This window comes from Panthera pardus, unplaced genomic scaffold (genome assembly GCF_024362965.1).
Source record: "Panthera pardus isolate Hobbes unplaced genomic scaffold, ASM2436296v1 HiC_scaffold_16, whole genome shotgun sequence".
In the NCBI taxonomy this organism is placed as follows: Eukaryota; Metazoa; Chordata; class Mammalia; order Carnivora; family Felidae; genus Panthera; species Panthera pardus.
In genome coordinates, this window is record NW_026526721.1 from 88,656,602 (window position 1) to 88,673,536 (window position 16,935).

General features: G+C 35.9%; 1 protein-coding gene across 6 annotated transcripts in view; it reads left to right on the plus strand.

The window, feature by feature from the left end:
• TBL1XR1 (TBL1X/Y related 1) overlaps positions 1 to 16,935 on the plus strand; it is a 178,165-nt gene that overhangs the window by 96,807 nt on the left and 64,423 nt on the right. The window contains exon 1 of one of the 6 annotated variants that reach the window (XM_053903624.1): positions 9,701 to 9,798. The exons of the other annotated variants lie outside the window; for them this stretch is intronic. The gene's annotated coding sequence lies outside the window, so the exon portion shown is untranslated. Of the gene's footprint in view, positions 1 to 9,700; positions 9,799 to 16,935 lie in introns of those variants that run through there. 6 annotated transcript variants of the gene reach the window in all.

A 16,935-nucleotide genomic window follows, 5' to 3' on the forward strand; every position in this document is an offset into this window, starting at 1 on the left:
TGTTATGGTGGGTTGCTGTTGTTATTTAAAAATTGATCTTCATGCTTCACATAATTTTGGCATCTGTTCCCTAGGTTTTAATATGGACACCATGCAACTAGAAACAAAATGTAGCTCTCTTCTTATCTCAAGGAACCCAGAATAGAATGAGAGCAAGAATTTAAAACTCACATAGAGGTAGAGAATGGGTGTTAAATGGAAAAATGTTAGGGGCCCCTGGGTGGCTCAGTCGGTTAAATGTCCGACTTTGGCTCAGGTCATGATCTCATGGTCCGTGGGTTCAAGCCCCACATCTGGCTCTGTGCTGACAGCTCAGAGCCTGGAGCCTGCTTCGGATTCTGTGTCTCCCTCTCTCTCTGCCCGTCCCCCACTCATGCTCTGTCTCTCTGTCTCTCTCTGTCTCTCTCTCTCTGTCAAAAATAAATAGACATTAAAAAAAGCGACTTAAAAAATAAATAAAATGAAAAGTGTCCTTGGGGCACCTGGGTGGCTCAGTCGGTTGAACTTCCAACTCTTGATTTAGGCTCACGTCATGATCCCAGGGTCATGGGATCGAGCCGCATATCTCCCCTCTTTTGGGTGCTTGGGTGTTCTCTCTTGGTTAAAAAAGGCGGGGGTGGGGTGTCCTATCTTCACTTGTTTTCTGGCCTTATTTTTAAGTATTTCAAACTTTTCAAACGGTCTGTACTATGTTAAATTCAGTCTTACTAGTAGGTTCTAACACATTTCAGGGGTGGGCTACGTGATTTAGTATTAGCAGTACAGCCATAACATTTGAAACTACAGGCCGTTGCAAATTTCTTGAATGTATTGAAGCCATTAGGAGTCTCTATTTTTTACCATTCTTCCTTTTATCAATCCATCCATCTTTCCAGTGGATAGTAATGCATTTTTTTTGTTATTTAAGTTTTAATTTTTTGCTCCGAAAGGAAATTAACATAGTAAAGTTTGGTATGTAAAAGAGGAGTTTCTGATTTTAATATGTACTATTTATTCTCTTGTGCATGTTCTGCCAGTTACTGCCTTTTTAAGCCAGTTACTTTCAGTCATATCTTTTGATTGTTTTCCTCTGGTTCATTGGAACAGAGATCCTTCACAATGACTAGTTTCTCTCCTTCCTGTGATTGCCATTTTCTCCTATAAGCAGGATCGTTAAAAAAAAAGATGCTAATGCTCTTATTTCACTATATTATTTATTTCTAGTCGGATGTTTAATGGGATCATTTTATTATAATTTGACCCTTTTAAAAAATGACTTAGAACACAAGGGTTTGCGAATTTAGAGTAGATTACATAGAAATACTTCAAATGTGAAGTATTTGGAGACACCAAAAGACATTTGATTAATTTAAAAGTTCTTTGATGAATGATAAAGTAAATAAAAATCCGACCAGAAATGGAAGGATGAATGAATGTTCTGTGATAGAGTGTAAATATCTTATTTAAATAAGTCTCTGTAACTTTGTGAGGTTTTTAATATCTCTGTTTTATAGATGAGGAAACAATTATTCCTGTTTATAATCACCTAGATGATAAATTGTAGAGATAGCTCTGAACTAGGTCTTGTTTTCACAGTTCTGTCCTTTCCTGAGAGTTGTCTGCACTACTGTTCCAATACAGAGATGGGAACCATGGTGAAATGGGACTGGGGTGGGACCATAGGTTCTCACAAAGATCACTTCTCCTTTATTTTCCATGAGAAACAGTTAAGGAATAAAATTGTTATACTGTCCTTCAAAACAAAAGAAATTATATCCATTTAAAAAATATAGAGGTTTCAGTGTTCATAAATTTATTCAAAAAATTAAGGTTTTTTGTTATTTTCATTCAAAGGAGAGATTTGATAAATTAGCTGAAATTTCAGAAACTAAGTCACAGTAAAGCATTTGATTTGAAAATTGTGAACTTTTGAAGTATATTTTGTTTCCTTCACTAATCTTTAAAATCATTTAATTGTTTTATAATGCTATTTAATATATTCCCTACATGATTGTAGTTCCCTACAACTGTGGATAGAATAAAATAAACAGTGGCTTTCATAAAAGTAAATAGTTTATTATTATTTTTAATGTTTATTATTTTTGGGAGAGAGAGAGAGAGACAGAGTATGAGCAGGGAAGGGGCAGAGAGAGAGGGAGGCACAGAGCCTGACGCGGGGCTCGATCTCATAGACCACGGGATCATGACATGCACCATAGTAGGATGCTTAACCGACTGAGCCACCCAGGTGACCCAAAATAAATACTTTAAGTTCACGTATTTGGAAATGATATGTAAGCCATTTATCTACCTGTTTTTTTTTTCTTTTATAGTGGGTACTCCCCATAGTAGAGATGGAAATTTATTTCAAAAACAAACTTTCTCTGATCTATCTGCCACGTGGGGATGACGTTTTTACCATCACCAATAAGTTTGTGTGTGTGTGTGTGTGTGTGTGTGAGAGAGAGAGAGAGAGAGAGAGAGAGAGAGACAGACAGACAGACAGACAGAGAGAGAGAGGTGACTCATTGAGACACCTTGGCCCTTGGCCCTTGTTTGCCATTGTGTCCTCCTCCCCTTTCCACCTCCACATCTGGACCCTCAGTCTATAGTTGTGGTAGCCACTAGTGATATGTGGCTGTTGAGCACTTGAAATATGACTAGTCATGGTTGAGATCTGCTATAAATATAAAATGTATTCTGGGTTTTAAAGATAAAGAAAAATCTTGATTTTAAAATACTGATTATAAGAAATGATCACATTTGGGTTATATATTGAGTTAAATATATTAGTAGAAAAATTGCCACCTGTTTCTCCTTAAAATTTTCATGTGGCTACCAGAAAATTTAGAATTACATAATGTGGTTTGCATTGTGGCTTGCCTTTTATATCTGTTAATAGTGTTGCCCTAGACCTTGCCAGTCACAGCTACCTGACCATAGTTTCTCCTTATTTGTCAGAAACAAGTAATGAGAGCAGTGAAGAACTTGGCTAATGCTAAGATCTGGGGAAACAGGAGTGACCCTCAAAGCATTCCTAAAATTAGTTCATGGTGTTGCCAGGTGAACTGGGGGAGACCTAGCCTGTCCCATAGGTGTCATCAAAAGTTCTTGGTCTTGTCACAAGAAAGAGTTCAAGGACAGACATGTGACACTGTGACACAAGTGAGGAAGTTTATTAAAGTGAAAATACAGTCTGGGGATGTGAGCTAGGGTGAGAGAAGCTGGAGCACCTGGGGTTTGTTGGGTCTCTATCTTTTATTGAGAGCTGTTAACTAGGGGGTGGAATATTCATTACCTGGGCATGGATGCAAGGTGTTAGGAGTTTTCTTCCTTATTTGGTCAGGGTTTCCTGTTGTCTCATCTGCTATTTTGAGCCTGTCCAGTTTGATGAGGTTTGATGTGGTTTGATGTAGAGTGCTGCCGCCAGGCCTCTGACTTTCCCCATAGCCAGCAATGACTTCCTTGTTGCTGGCCTCCAGGTATTCTGTTAGAACCTAACTAACTGCCTACTCTAACAATGGGTCTATGTTATAAAGGTAAGTAAGTTGTCATCACTCACTAAGTAGGTCCTAATTTTACAAATAGGAATTAGGGCCTAGAGAAGTGATGTCACTTTACGTATTTTGTCATGGTTACAGAACCGAGACTTGAATCAGATGTCCTCACTTGTAGTCCAGCGTTCTTAAAAATTGTATATCCTACAAATTCATAGAATCAGAATATTTTTCAAAGGTGAATCATGAGAGCTTTCAGAGGGGCTCAAGAGGAGACAGAATAAGGATTAAAGCATTTTAGTTAGAGATGTCTAGGTTTTGTGTTGATGTTTTTTTACCCTCCATTACTATTCAGTGCTAAAGATGCAAAATGTCAGGAAAATTTTCTTTTATTAAGATGAGATTTTTTTTTTTCTTATCTATTTGTGTTATTTTCTTATTTGGAAGATTGGTTATTCAGTGCTTGCTTTCCTTTGTCTACACTTGTCAAATCATTTTTTCCCTAAATTTTTCCCAGTTGTGAAGTTTCCATTTGGTTCTTTTTACTTTGTACTTCTGAGAACTTCTGTGTTTCCTGTCATTATAAGTGTATGCTTTTACCCTGGGGAGGATGGATGAAAATAGCTGCCTTAACATTTTTGTTTGATAATTCTCATATCTGGGTAATCTCACAAGATTGGCATCTTTTCTGGTCTTTTTCTTTGAGAATTGGTCAGATTTTCCTGATTCTGTGTATGAAAAATAAATTTGTGTTGTGTCTTGTCAGGAGAATGTTGACTACTTTTTTTTTTTTTTTTTTTTTTTTTTTTTTTAATTAAAACAGGTGATGAGCATGGTTAGGTTCATGAGAACTGCACGTTCTCAGTGTTTGTGGCCTGGGCGTTGTCAGTCTCTAGCGCCAGTTCAGTTTTCAAAGCCTTTGCCCTGCTGCTTTTGGTCTCCTTCTTGCATGCACCACTCAGGGTTAGTGTGGTACCTGAAGAGTGGCTTCTATCAGAAGGTCTCAAAACCTTAGCTTCTTTGGGTGTGTTCTTCATACATGTGTTGGGATGCCTTTGGGACTTGTATTGGTTCATGTACAGAGTTACAGGATTCCCTCTTCCAGCTCTCAATCTGTGGCTCCCAGAGGCCTTTTCTTGGTTTAGTTTGGCTTTTCAGATAGAAAGAGACTGAATCAGTCAAGCTCCTGAGGAGAAAAAGAAAAGCCAAAAAGAGATTTATCAATTATAGCTTTTTTGAAGTGGAAAAATAGGGAGTTATAATTTTAAGAATGAAGTTGAGATCCTACTGAACAAATTCTCCCACAAATTGTGACTACAGTCTCTGGCCAACATATAAAAAAACATGAGGACACTATAGGGCAAACACAAACAAGTAGAAACTGGACTGGAGTGGTTTCTTAAAAAAAGGGAATGGCCTTGGGTGAGTTTCTCATCTTGACGGTGTTTTGCTTCAGGCAGACTCCTCTTGGGTTGTTTGCAGTCTTACTGGCTTGAGGAATGAGATCAAATTCACAAATACCACAGCAGCTGTAGAGTGATGGCAGTCTAGCAGGAGGAAGAGGGAAGAAATTCCGGAAAAGAAAGAACCACAGTGGTGGAATACCAGATTCTATGTATAAACTCTGCCAAATATGTGGCTGACCCCTAAACTGGAAACAGTTCAGATGTCTGTCAACAAGAAAATAGATAAACTGCTGTGTATATATAACACGGTACTACTGAGTAATAGGAAGAGAGTATTGATACTTGCACCAACCTGGATTAATCTCTGAAACATCATGCTGAGTGAACGTAGCCTTACAGAAAACTAGGACATGATTATGATTCCATTTCTGTGATGTCCCCCAAACATGCAAACTTACATATTTCTGTATTGGGGTAGGGCAAACAAAACTAATGTTGGGAAAAAAAAGTGATTAGAGGGCTTAGAAATGGATGCATGGGTGTTGGAGACAAGGATTAAGTGGGAATGGGCATGTGGGAATTTTCTAGGGTGGTGGTAATACCCTATATCCTGTTAGGGATTTGCATTAGTTAAGTATATCATTGAATGGTAAGTCTAATATCTATCCATTTTATTTGTGTAAATTTTTTCTTTGAGAGAAACACTGTATTAAACACTATACTATAATTAATGACAGAGAAACTGAAGTATATATGGGGAAAGTGTACTGATCTGCAACTTATTTTGAAATGGTTCAGAAGTTAAGATCAATTGAGAGGATGGTAAGACAAATAGAAGGAAATGTTAATTCTAAAGGCTTGGTGGTGGCTATGTGAATATTTTCTATACAGTCTTAAATTTTTTTTCTGTATGTTTGAAAATTTTCACAATAAAATGTTTTTTTTTTTGTTTTTTTTTTTTTAAATTTTTTTTTTTCAACGTTTTTTATTTATTTTTGGGACAGAGAGAGACAGAGCATGAACGGGGGAGGGGCAGAGAGAGAGGGAGACACAGAATCGGAAACAGGCTCCAGGCTCCGAGCCATCAGCCCAGAGCCTGACGCGGGGCTCGAACTCACGGACCGCGAGATCGTGACCTGGCTGAAGTCGGACGCTTAACCGACTGCGCCACCCAGGCGCCCCCACAATAAAATGTTTTAAAACTACTAGTGGGTAGTATTTTTCTAAATCACTTTCCTGTTTAATAGGTTGTTAGTAGCTTTCATCAAAATTGATATTTTTTAAATTTGAAAATACTTTAAAATTTTATGAGTGACATTTTTCTGCCTTCTGAATTCTGAACTTTAAAGGATGCAGTAAGATACAGAAATATAAAGAATAAAAGTAAGGCAAAACATAACCCCACACAAATAATTTGATTACTTCAAAGTGATACAGCAAAGGCTTATTAAGATCATTTATAATACATAAATTCTGAGGGGATGGATACATAATTAGAGTATGCTCAGAGTCAAGTATGATGAATGGGATATGGAATCCCTGGGTTTGCTTATTTTGAATATGTTTTTGAAAATACTATTAGAGGCAATTATTAGATTCTCTTTCCATTTTTTAAATTGACCAGTTGTCATTTATGAAGTTTGACTTAGAACACATTCTTTTACGTGCATTGTATTTATTTATCAAGAGGAATGTTGCATGATTTTTATGCTAGAATTATTAGGCTAAATTAATTTGTTTTTTAAAAATCTGTATTTTAGGAATATAGTGATAGTATGTTAATGAGTTGGTAGGTTAAAAAGCATATGATCATTTTTGCAAAATTTTGTGGTTCTTTTGTAAAGTTTTGGGAGAGAAGTATAGTGCTAATAAAAATATAAATTTTTAATTATATTTATAATATATTTAATATATATTATTTATATAATATATAAATATATAATATAATATAGAAATATATATTTAATATTATATTATATTTATTATATAATATGATATAATATAATATACCCAGGGGGCTCCTGGGTAGCTCAGTCGGTTAAGCTTCCGACTTTGGCTCAGGTCATGATCTCACAGTTCATAGGATTCTGTGTCTCCCTCTCTGTCTCTCTCCCCTCCCCTGCTTGTGCTCTGTCTCTCAAAAATAAAAAATGAAATAATGTAATATCCAATATTAAGTATAATGTTTATAAAATACTAATTCATTTCTTATCCTCCATTTATTTACTGTTAGGAAATCTATTCTGAAAGACTTGATTTTCAAAATGTATATATCAGAATAAATTTTAAGCAGGTGAGGATGAGAGAAAAGTAAAACCTTAATATTAAAATATAAAATGTAATAATGAGATGTGAGATTTAAAAAATTTTTTTAATATTTTTACTTAATTTGAGAGCGAGACACACACAACAGAGTGCAAGTGGGGGAGGGGCAGAGAGAGGGGGAGACACAGAATCCGAAGCAGGCTCTAGACTCTGAGCTGTCAGCACAGAACCCAACAGGAGGCTCAAACCCATGAGCAGTGAGATCATGACCTGAGCTGAAGTCAGATGCTTAACCGACTGAGTCACCCAGGCACCCCAAGATGTGGGATTTTTAGCAATTAATTTGATCATCTTAGTTTCTTTTTTATTGGCATTTTTTTCTTACCCAGTCATAAAAGGAGACTTTCCAACAAAACTCAGCAGTTATTAGATATATTTTAGAAAATAAAAAGTTATATGAAATTGTGTTATATATGAAATTATGTTACAGAGTTTCCTATTTTCTTAGTGATCAAAATAGATTTGGACTTATTTTTGGTCTTTTGTCTTTTTCTCTCCAATTGTATTGCAATAATATAAAGAGAATTACCATTTCTAGATAGTAGAACTTTTTCAAAGCTATAGCCATTTATATTCCATGAATTCTGTATTATTGATATGTAAATGAAGTATTTTGGTCTTTGAGCAAATTGTACCGTGTGCTGACTTCTCTAAGTAGGGGAAAGAATTAACAAATGTTTTTGTTCTACGGAGAAATTTAGTGAGGAACAATCCAGTGGGCTTCATGTGATATACCAACTAGTTATTTAAATTCCAAGTTCTCCTTTAGCTGCTGATCTTGGTGCCAACCCTTCTTGGAGGAGAATATCTTAGGACAGTGGTTCAGTCAGTCCTGAGTTTTTGCAGGAGACAATTTACATCTGTATAATACTGGCTAAAACCAATATGGCTTGTAGTATTTTATCATTAGTAATAATATTATTGTCAAGTTTAATGTTTTAAGTCTCTGGAAGAGTCTTGGGGGTCGGTAAGGTAGATGGAGAAAATTGCTGAAAACAGCTTATGCTCAAAATAGAACCCTAAAGTATGCTTTGCATATCCATCCTGATTTCTGTTGTTTGCCATTAAGTGTAAGGTTATTTTAATCAGCTCATTAGGATTGTAAATCAAAATACCTAAATTAAAACGGAAAGAAAATTCAATGTAAAGGAAAATTTTGTTTCACAGATTTTTATCTCAGACACATGAATATCACCACCATTTTAAGACTAGCCAAGAACAAATTTCATTATCATCAAGACTGCTTTATTTTTGCCTTTGTTTCTGCCAACCAGAGAGAAATTTTATTAGTGATTCTGAATAACTTATTAGGCAATATATTGCCAAGGTGAAATGCTCAAAATGAATAATTAATGGAATTGGGTGTAATTTTATAGTCACTTTAAGTAATTTGCATAAAAACAAGCTTTAAAAAGCAAGTTTTTTTTTCACTGAATGTTTCATCCTGTCTTTACATCCTTTAAAAGACACAGATTACATTCTTTAAAAGAGATTACATCCTGTAAAAGAGTAGAGTTTTGATAGATTCTTGATTACAGTGGTATGTTTATTGGTTCTGCTGTCCCTGGAGTTTTAAGTCTGCCAGGTAAGAACATAAGCAAAAAATAAAGTAGAATGTCACCTGATCTATGAACTTAAAATTTAGTATTATGTTTGTTAGACCCAGGAGGATTTACTAGGACCAGGCAGTTAATGTTATGTAGGTGATTGCAGTTAGAAAACCCCTCATTTTTTGAGGCACCAGAGCCTTTCTATTATTTGTTACTGGTAGTAGCTTGATTTCCTTCAGTGTAGAAAACTTAAAAGACACTCTTTAAATGTTTCTGTGTGTCACTGGGGAAAAAAATGGTTTATTTCATTTAGCTTTGTCAAAAGAAGCCATGTTCTATTTTGAGAGCTAGTCAGAAAAAAAATAAATATTATGCTTAGGGAAAATATACGCATTAATACAGAAGGATATCACAAGCAAAATTATTGTGTTTTATTACATGTTAAAATTCGGTGTTTATTTTACTTTAATCATTTTCCTTGTCATCTTTTTGTTCAGTTACTTAATTAGGGACACTTATGAGGCACTTTTATCACTTAGCGTAATCATTAGCCCAAATGTGTTTCTGCACTGTTTTTAGATTTACTTGGGCAATCTGACTGGCCAAAGGTGAATTGGTTTTTTTCAGGTCATAATTTGGTCACTCATTACTAATCTAGCTTAGATGATTATGCTCCTAAGGCAGGTATATTATAAAAACCTTTCTAGCAGTTATAAATTTATAATTGCTATTTGAAGTTTAAAATTCTATGAAAATTGTTTTTGTCTCTGTTCCCACCTGCTGTTTCCACTGTTAACAGTTTAATTCCACTGTTAACAAAAACTCTACATTTTATTGCTTCTTTCGGAGTTTGTCCACAGAATCCCTCAGTGTGAAAGCTAGAGGAGCCCTCTCAGATATCTAATTCAGAACCCTCATTTTACAGATGAGGAACTGAGGCCTTGGACTAGAACAGAGGTCCCCTCACTCAGTCCAGGACTCTTTCTATTACATCATGCTGCCTGATGTTTGTTTATGGAAATCGGCAACATCACATACAGGGTGAGCTTTTTTTTTTTTTTTTTTTCTTTTAAACACACAAAGTGATTTCCTGCTCTAATCAACTGCTATTCATCATTCCTGTCTAACCCATTCTCCTTTTTTACCCATACCTGTCTTAGTCCATAATGTAGCCCAGTTACTTTGTTTTGCTGCTACTACTTCTTGGCACTCAACGGTCATTTTTAAGAGTTAAACTCTTAGTAAGGTTTCTTATCAGTAACCACTGTAGCTTTACCAGGCACGATAGCAACAGTAAGTTAAAATTTATGACAGGGATGATTTTGTAGAGTTTTAAATTTAGATTTAAAAAATGAATTACAAGTATGTACAAGAGCATAGATACTACATCTAAGAGCAGATGTGATACGAGATATGAAAAAAATTTTTTATGAAATAATAAAATGCCAAAAAATATTAGCCAGTGGTGTTACATAATTATGACAGTGGTTTATCCTGTGAACTCACGGATTTAGATAAGCATATTTGCATTTTAGATTCTTGAGGTTTTTTTGTATTGATACTCAGATTGACCCATTTTTGGCTAGTGAGTGCTTGTTCAAGTTGATTTCTTGTGTCCTTTAGACAAGACTTTACTACTTTGGTAGCTTTCTTGTTTTCTGGTTTAAGACAACATGGCTTTCACGGGTACCTCAAGGACTTTCAAGTTCTCATAGTAAGTTTATGATTTACAGGTTTCTGTAGGACCAAAGTGCTGTTTCTACTCCACTTTCCATATTATTTTGAATTTTTATGAACATTGGCCAACATTAATTTTGCTTTTGTGAAAGAGGAGGAAAAAACCAAAATCTTTCAGCTTAATGAAAATTAACCTGTTTCTCTTGTATATTTATTTTTTTTAATCTGTTGTCTTATGTCACTGGAATAACCATGATATCAACCTTTACAATTTTCGGGCAAACTAAAGCACTAATGCTCATCTATGAATGCTGGTTAAATTTGTTGGAATGGACAGGATACCACAACACAGTCACACGGATACTTTACAGCACTTAACATATATATTTTAAAGGTTTTGGCATTCTTTGACTAGTTATTTATCAGCCATTTTAAAGGACCCCTGTCCACCAGCCAGATAACTAATTGGATTTCAGGTGAACTACATCAGAGGTCTAGAAATGTCATGTGACAGTAGTTTTCCTGAAAACGTATCTGTGGGGAGAAGGGTTGTGGATTTTTTGTTTAATCAGTGTATAATTATATATAAATTGTGTGTGGATTATATTTCTTATGCTGGAGTGGGAGAGCTGTATTTTATGACATGAAGTATTTTTAAAAAATACATTTGAATAGCTACTATGTGTTAGGTGCTAGATATGAAGTATAGACTGTCTTTTAAATATTTATAATTTCTAGGGGTGCCTGTCTGTCTTAAGTCAGTTAAACATCTGACTCTTGATTTCAGCACAGGTCATGTTCACATAGTTCATGAGTTCAAGCCCCACATTGGGCTCTGTGCTAACAGTGTGGAACCTGCTTCTAATTCTCTCTCTCCCTTTCTTTCTCTCTCCCAACCCTGGTAGCACTCAATCCCTTTCTCTCTCAAAATGAACCAATAAACTTTAAAAAAATAAATATTTATAATTTGTGGTCGAGGAAACAAACATGTGTAACAAAACGTAATATAATGACAGCATTAGCACTTAAATTATAATTGGTTTTCCATACATTCTTACCTACCTGTGAGGTATGTAGGTTAATTTTATTTGTATTTTACAGAACAAGAAACAGGCTCAGGGGTTTGATTTAATGTCCGAATGTCAAAAGCAATAGCATTTGAAAGAAGGCATCAACATTCTGATTTCTAGTCTAGTAATCTTATACTACTGCCAGGTTTTCACAAGAGTCAAAACAAAACAAAAAACAACACAACTATGATGTTGGTATTTGAACAGGCTTTCATAAGGAGATGACATTTGTAGAATAGAAGAATTTCAGCACATGTAGTTGGAACAAAGAACTAAAAATGCAAGGGTTTTAAATGATACACCTGAATATATGCACCTTATGGGTAAAGTACGTTCAAAAAAGATATTGTATGGCTGGGTAGGTACTTTGAAATCATCGAATGAGAAACTTAAATGGCTGGCTAATCAGTTTAGAGTAAGATGTGGAAGTTACTAGGTAGCAGTAAATATATATGATATAATCAGTTATGTTTGATGCCTTGGTATCAGAAGATAATAGGAAGAGACCTAGGAGACTCTGAGGCTGTTGTAATACAGATGACAAGTACTGTAAGAAGAAAGGCTTGGCTGAACATGGTGCTGTACAGGTAATAGAAGATAGAATCTCTAAGATTGCAGGTAAAAGCAGAGATAGGAAGTTATATCCAACATGATACTAAAGTTTGTTTATTTTAGAGAGAATGAGTTACGGAGGGGGACAGCGGGAGAAAGAAAATCTTAAGCAGGCTCCATGCTCAGTGTAAAGCCTGACATGTGGGTCGATCCCACGACCTTGGGATCATTACCTGAGCCAAAATCAAGAGTTGCATGCTCAACCAACCGAGCCACCCACACACCCCTCATACTAAGGTTTAAAGTGCAGTGAATGGTAGAATCAGTGATAGTTATGAGCAAGAGGAGAAACAAATCTTGGAGAAAAGGATATAAATTGCCTTGGGTGATACTGAATTAATGAGATTCTGAAAGGCATATAAATAGATTTGTGCATTAGTCAGCTGGAATTAGAATGCTTGAGTGGGAAAGATCTGGATATGTGGAGTGGCACATAATAGGAGAAGTTGGTAGCTTTCTAAGTCTTTAGAGTGGCTGAGATCCTTAGCTGGGAGAGTAGACTGAAGACCAGAAGGCTAAAAAGTCCACTGTACACATGTTAGGGCAGAAAGAAGAATCAGCGAGAGAGGGGAGAGGGCAGAGTCAGGAAGCCAACTATTGGAAGTTCAAAGACTGTTCTCATTTTATTCTTAAATGCTGAAAAATGGCCAGGAGTGGAGATCAAGGAGCATGAAAACCCATTGCATTTGGAGGTTATTCGTAGCAAAGTGTTTTAAGTTGAAAAGGTCAAAAGTAAACTTTAACAATAACAAAAATATTTTTCTTCTTTTATACATTATATTTAAACGTGTAAATGTTATTTACATTTTGTGCCAAAGAGTATACTCTTTCCTTTTGTTCTTCCATCAGTTAATTATTTTTCATGACTGTATAGTCCGTGAATATTATTAATGTACCAGTCTTATTTTGGTACCCCTTTTTAATGGACGTTTACTTTATTTGTTTTTCTTCTTTCGCCACAATGTTCCTAAAATAAATATCCTTAGGAACTTATGCTTTATTTCTCTAGGTTATGAGTCATCTGGGTGGCGGTTAAGTATCTGACTTCGGCTCAGGTTGTGATTGCGCAGTTTGTGGTTCAAGCCCCACATCAGGCTCTCTATTGTCCGCGTGGAGCCTGCTTCACAGCCTCTGTCTCCCTCTCTATCTGAGCGCCCCCCCCACCCCCCAATAAATAAACATTAAAAAATCTCCTTATTTCTCTAGGTTGTAAAGTACATGTATTTGTTGAACTTAATGACTGACCATTTTAAAAACAACAACAAAAAAAGTCAAATTCTTACAGTTCCTGCTACTTTTACTTGTAATAGAGGTTGATGATTGTTTTCCAAAAGGCTTCTTCTCATTTCCACTTGCAGTATAGGTGAAAAACCTTTCCCGACATTACTGTCTGAAATAGGCAACTAGATCTTTTAAATATCTACCAATTTTAGTGAGTGTAATTTTACTCCTTGTTACTTTGATATGTGTTTCCTTGATAACTAGTAAATCATTATGTACTCAGATATAGCTGTTTTTCTTGTATAGTTTTTGAGATTCCAGTTTTGGTTAAAAAGATTTTATTCTCTCTAGATTGGTTATGTAGCCTCATTGTTTTGTTAAGAGGTATGTATGTGTAAGTGCATGCATACACACATTTATTTAAAATATCTAAGTACGGGGACGCCTGGGTGCCTTGGTCGGTTGAGCACCTGACTCTTGGTTTCGGCTCAGGTCATGATGTCACAGTTTGTGAGATGGAGCCCTGTCATCGGGCTTCATGCTGACAGCATGGAGCCTGCCTGGGATCCTCTCTTTGGTGCACGCGCGCGCTCTCTCTCTCTCTCTTGCTCTCTCTCTCTCTTTTTCTCTCTGCCCTCCCCAGCTTGCTCGTGCGCATGTATGCGTGCACTCTCAAAAGAAATTAAAAAAAAAATTAAAATATATAAGTATTATATCTGCCTGGAGTTCATGTTTTATCTATTGTAAAACACGCGTGCCCACTTTTATTTCCTTTCAGAGGAATAGTCACTTGTGGCAACACAGATGTCTACACTCCATCCTTTTCCTTTGCTCAGACCTTTGTGTCTTTCAATAGAATACTATGTTTAGTTGTATAAATTCAGTAAAATTTAAAATAGTTTTATTTGGTCTTGGGATATTTATTTTTCTTACCTGTTTTTATAGGTGCTTATTATTGGAGCAGGGAAAAGCTACTGTATTAAAACTCCGTAAGCAAAGGCTAGTAGGGACGCCTGGGTGCCTGAGTTGGTTAAGCATCCAGTTCAGCACAGAGCCTGCTTGGTATTCTCTCTTCCTCCCTTCCTCTCTCACTCTCTTTCTCTCTCTCTCCTCCCCACCTCCCTTCCTCACCACCTCTTACATGCACACTCGTGCTTTCTCTCTCAAAATAAATTAATAAATGTTAAAAAAAAATGTCTAGTAATGTTGCTAATGATATGATAGGGTATCATAGAAGACCCAACAGATTCTATGATAAAATTTTTCTCTTTTGTATCTTTTTTTTTTTTTTTTTTTGCTACTTCAGAAAGTGCAAGTAATAAAGGTTTTGAAGTAAAAAGTTGAGGAGGCACTCATAAGTTTTACTGAAGTCACCTAAGATGTGAGGGGTTTTTGGTGAGATGGGGTCTTTGAGGGAAGTTTAAAATTCTTTAAAATCCATGATGGAAAAATTGATAAGGAAATTCAAAACCTAATAAAACGATTGCCAAATGGCTCAGAGGGGCAAAATGATGTTAGATACCATTATGGTTTGGAGTTTAGATAAGTGATAGGGCTTGAGTGGGAATTGGCAAGACTACTTGAGCTTAATGTCAGGATTATAATAGCATTTGTTGTTGAAATGTCAGATCAGGATATTTGCATCAAAATGGAGAAAAAATATATGTGATCCAGGAGGTATGATGATGGATTGAAGGATGCTGAGAAGTATGAGTAATTTGAGATGACCATGAAAATCTGTTCAGTTAGTAAGTGAGTAGATCACAGATTTAAGGAGTTTATAGTAAAAGAGAGGGTGTGTGTATTTGTGTTTGTGTGTGTGTTACAGTTATGGGATGTAAAGGTAGAGAAGTTTTTGAAGTATGTGCATGACGTACAAGTCATGGTTGGCATGACTGAGAAATGTGTTAAAATATACATGCCTGGGATGTACCTCTGATTTGCTAAAACTTAAGACTTTTCAGGGTTGTCATGAAGTTTATGACATTACTTTGAAAGAGCTGCCACAGGTGAATTTGGTACACCATATTAAGCAAGAACCACTGGTGGGCTGGAAATGAGTGTGGCGGGCCTTTTTCTTTCTTCATATTCAGTGTTTGGCCAAAAAGAAGTAGAGATACAAGTTACTGAATTGGTGGAGGTAATGGAGATCAAACTGGGAATGGATGAGAAGGAACAATGAATCTTAGTCATTGAAGAAGATCTTTCTGGTCTTCTAAAACACTGTTGACTAGAAGAAAGAAAGAGCTTTATTCACTGTTTTCAACAAATAATAATTGAGTGCCTTTTGTGAATCGGGCTGTATTCCAGGCACAACCATAATGAATAACAAGGATCAAGTATCCACGTTCATGTAGCTTGCATTTTTTTTTAATGAACATAAGTTGTCATTCCTAGAATATTTGTTGAGTCACCAGTGTTTGAAAAATCTTAACCTGTACCACATATTGTACGATCCAGTATTTCTTTAGAGTAGTGTTCTATATAAACAAAAACATTAATTTTGAAATGAATGCTTTCATTTGTTGTTGCCTCTGACTACTTTTTGCTTGTTGGTAAGTATTTCCTTGAAACTTTCCTTTACCACCAATAAAAGCAGCAACAAAAAAAAGGTGAACCCATTTCTATCACATAATGGGAAAAAAGGAACATTGTTTTACTTCTGGCAGTCTTCAGTTTCAGCACAATATGCTTTCTATTTTTTTTTCATGTTTTTTAAAAAAATGTTTTTTGAAAGAGAGTGGTGGAGGGGCAGAGAAAATCCCAAGCAGGCTCCGCGTTGTCAGTGCAGAGCCCAATGCGGGGCCTGATCCCGAGAATTGTGAGATCATGACCTGAGCTGAAATTAAGAATCAAACACTTAACTGACTCAGCCACCCAGGCCCCCCACTACTAATTTCTTACTATTTTTGGAGTAAGTCAAACTGATTCTGAAGTTGATGTCTATGGATGTATTCAGTTTCCTCTTTTCTCTTTAAATGCCTTTCCTTCTCCAAGAAGGAGGTGAAGTTGAGAGCAAAGGAGAAGAAAAGCATTCTTTCACTCTCATTGTTTTGCCTTAGAGTTTTGTTTCTTTAAAACTACTTATTTGAGCACCTAGTATATATACATTTGCATTATATTGAAGGAAGGAAGCCATTTAGTACCTATACTTGAGAAACACTAAATTGATCAGCAGTTTGATGGTAAATATTTCTGATGAAAACCCTTGAATTATGTCTAGATGAACTACTAGAGAGTCATCTTCTTTGGAGTTACTTTCCAGAACAGAGTCAAACCCACATAATATTTTCAAATGAGGATCTTAATCTTTAAACAAAGTAAGGATTAGAAGACTACTAGGATACATGTTGAGTATGCAGTAACAGCCATTGTATTGTCTCTGTACTCACTGCCCTCGTTGTTAGTTTCCCCTGCCCTTTCCATTAATATAGGGAAAAGGTTAGGCTTCATGTATTACAGTGGTCCAGAAAAAATACAAGCCTTATGAGAAACTGGAAGAGGTAAAGAGAATTAATTTTTTCTTTTATCTCCCAAATGACCTTTCAGATGGTTAGTTTTAGTCAGAATCCAAATATGGTCTACATATTGTTTTTGG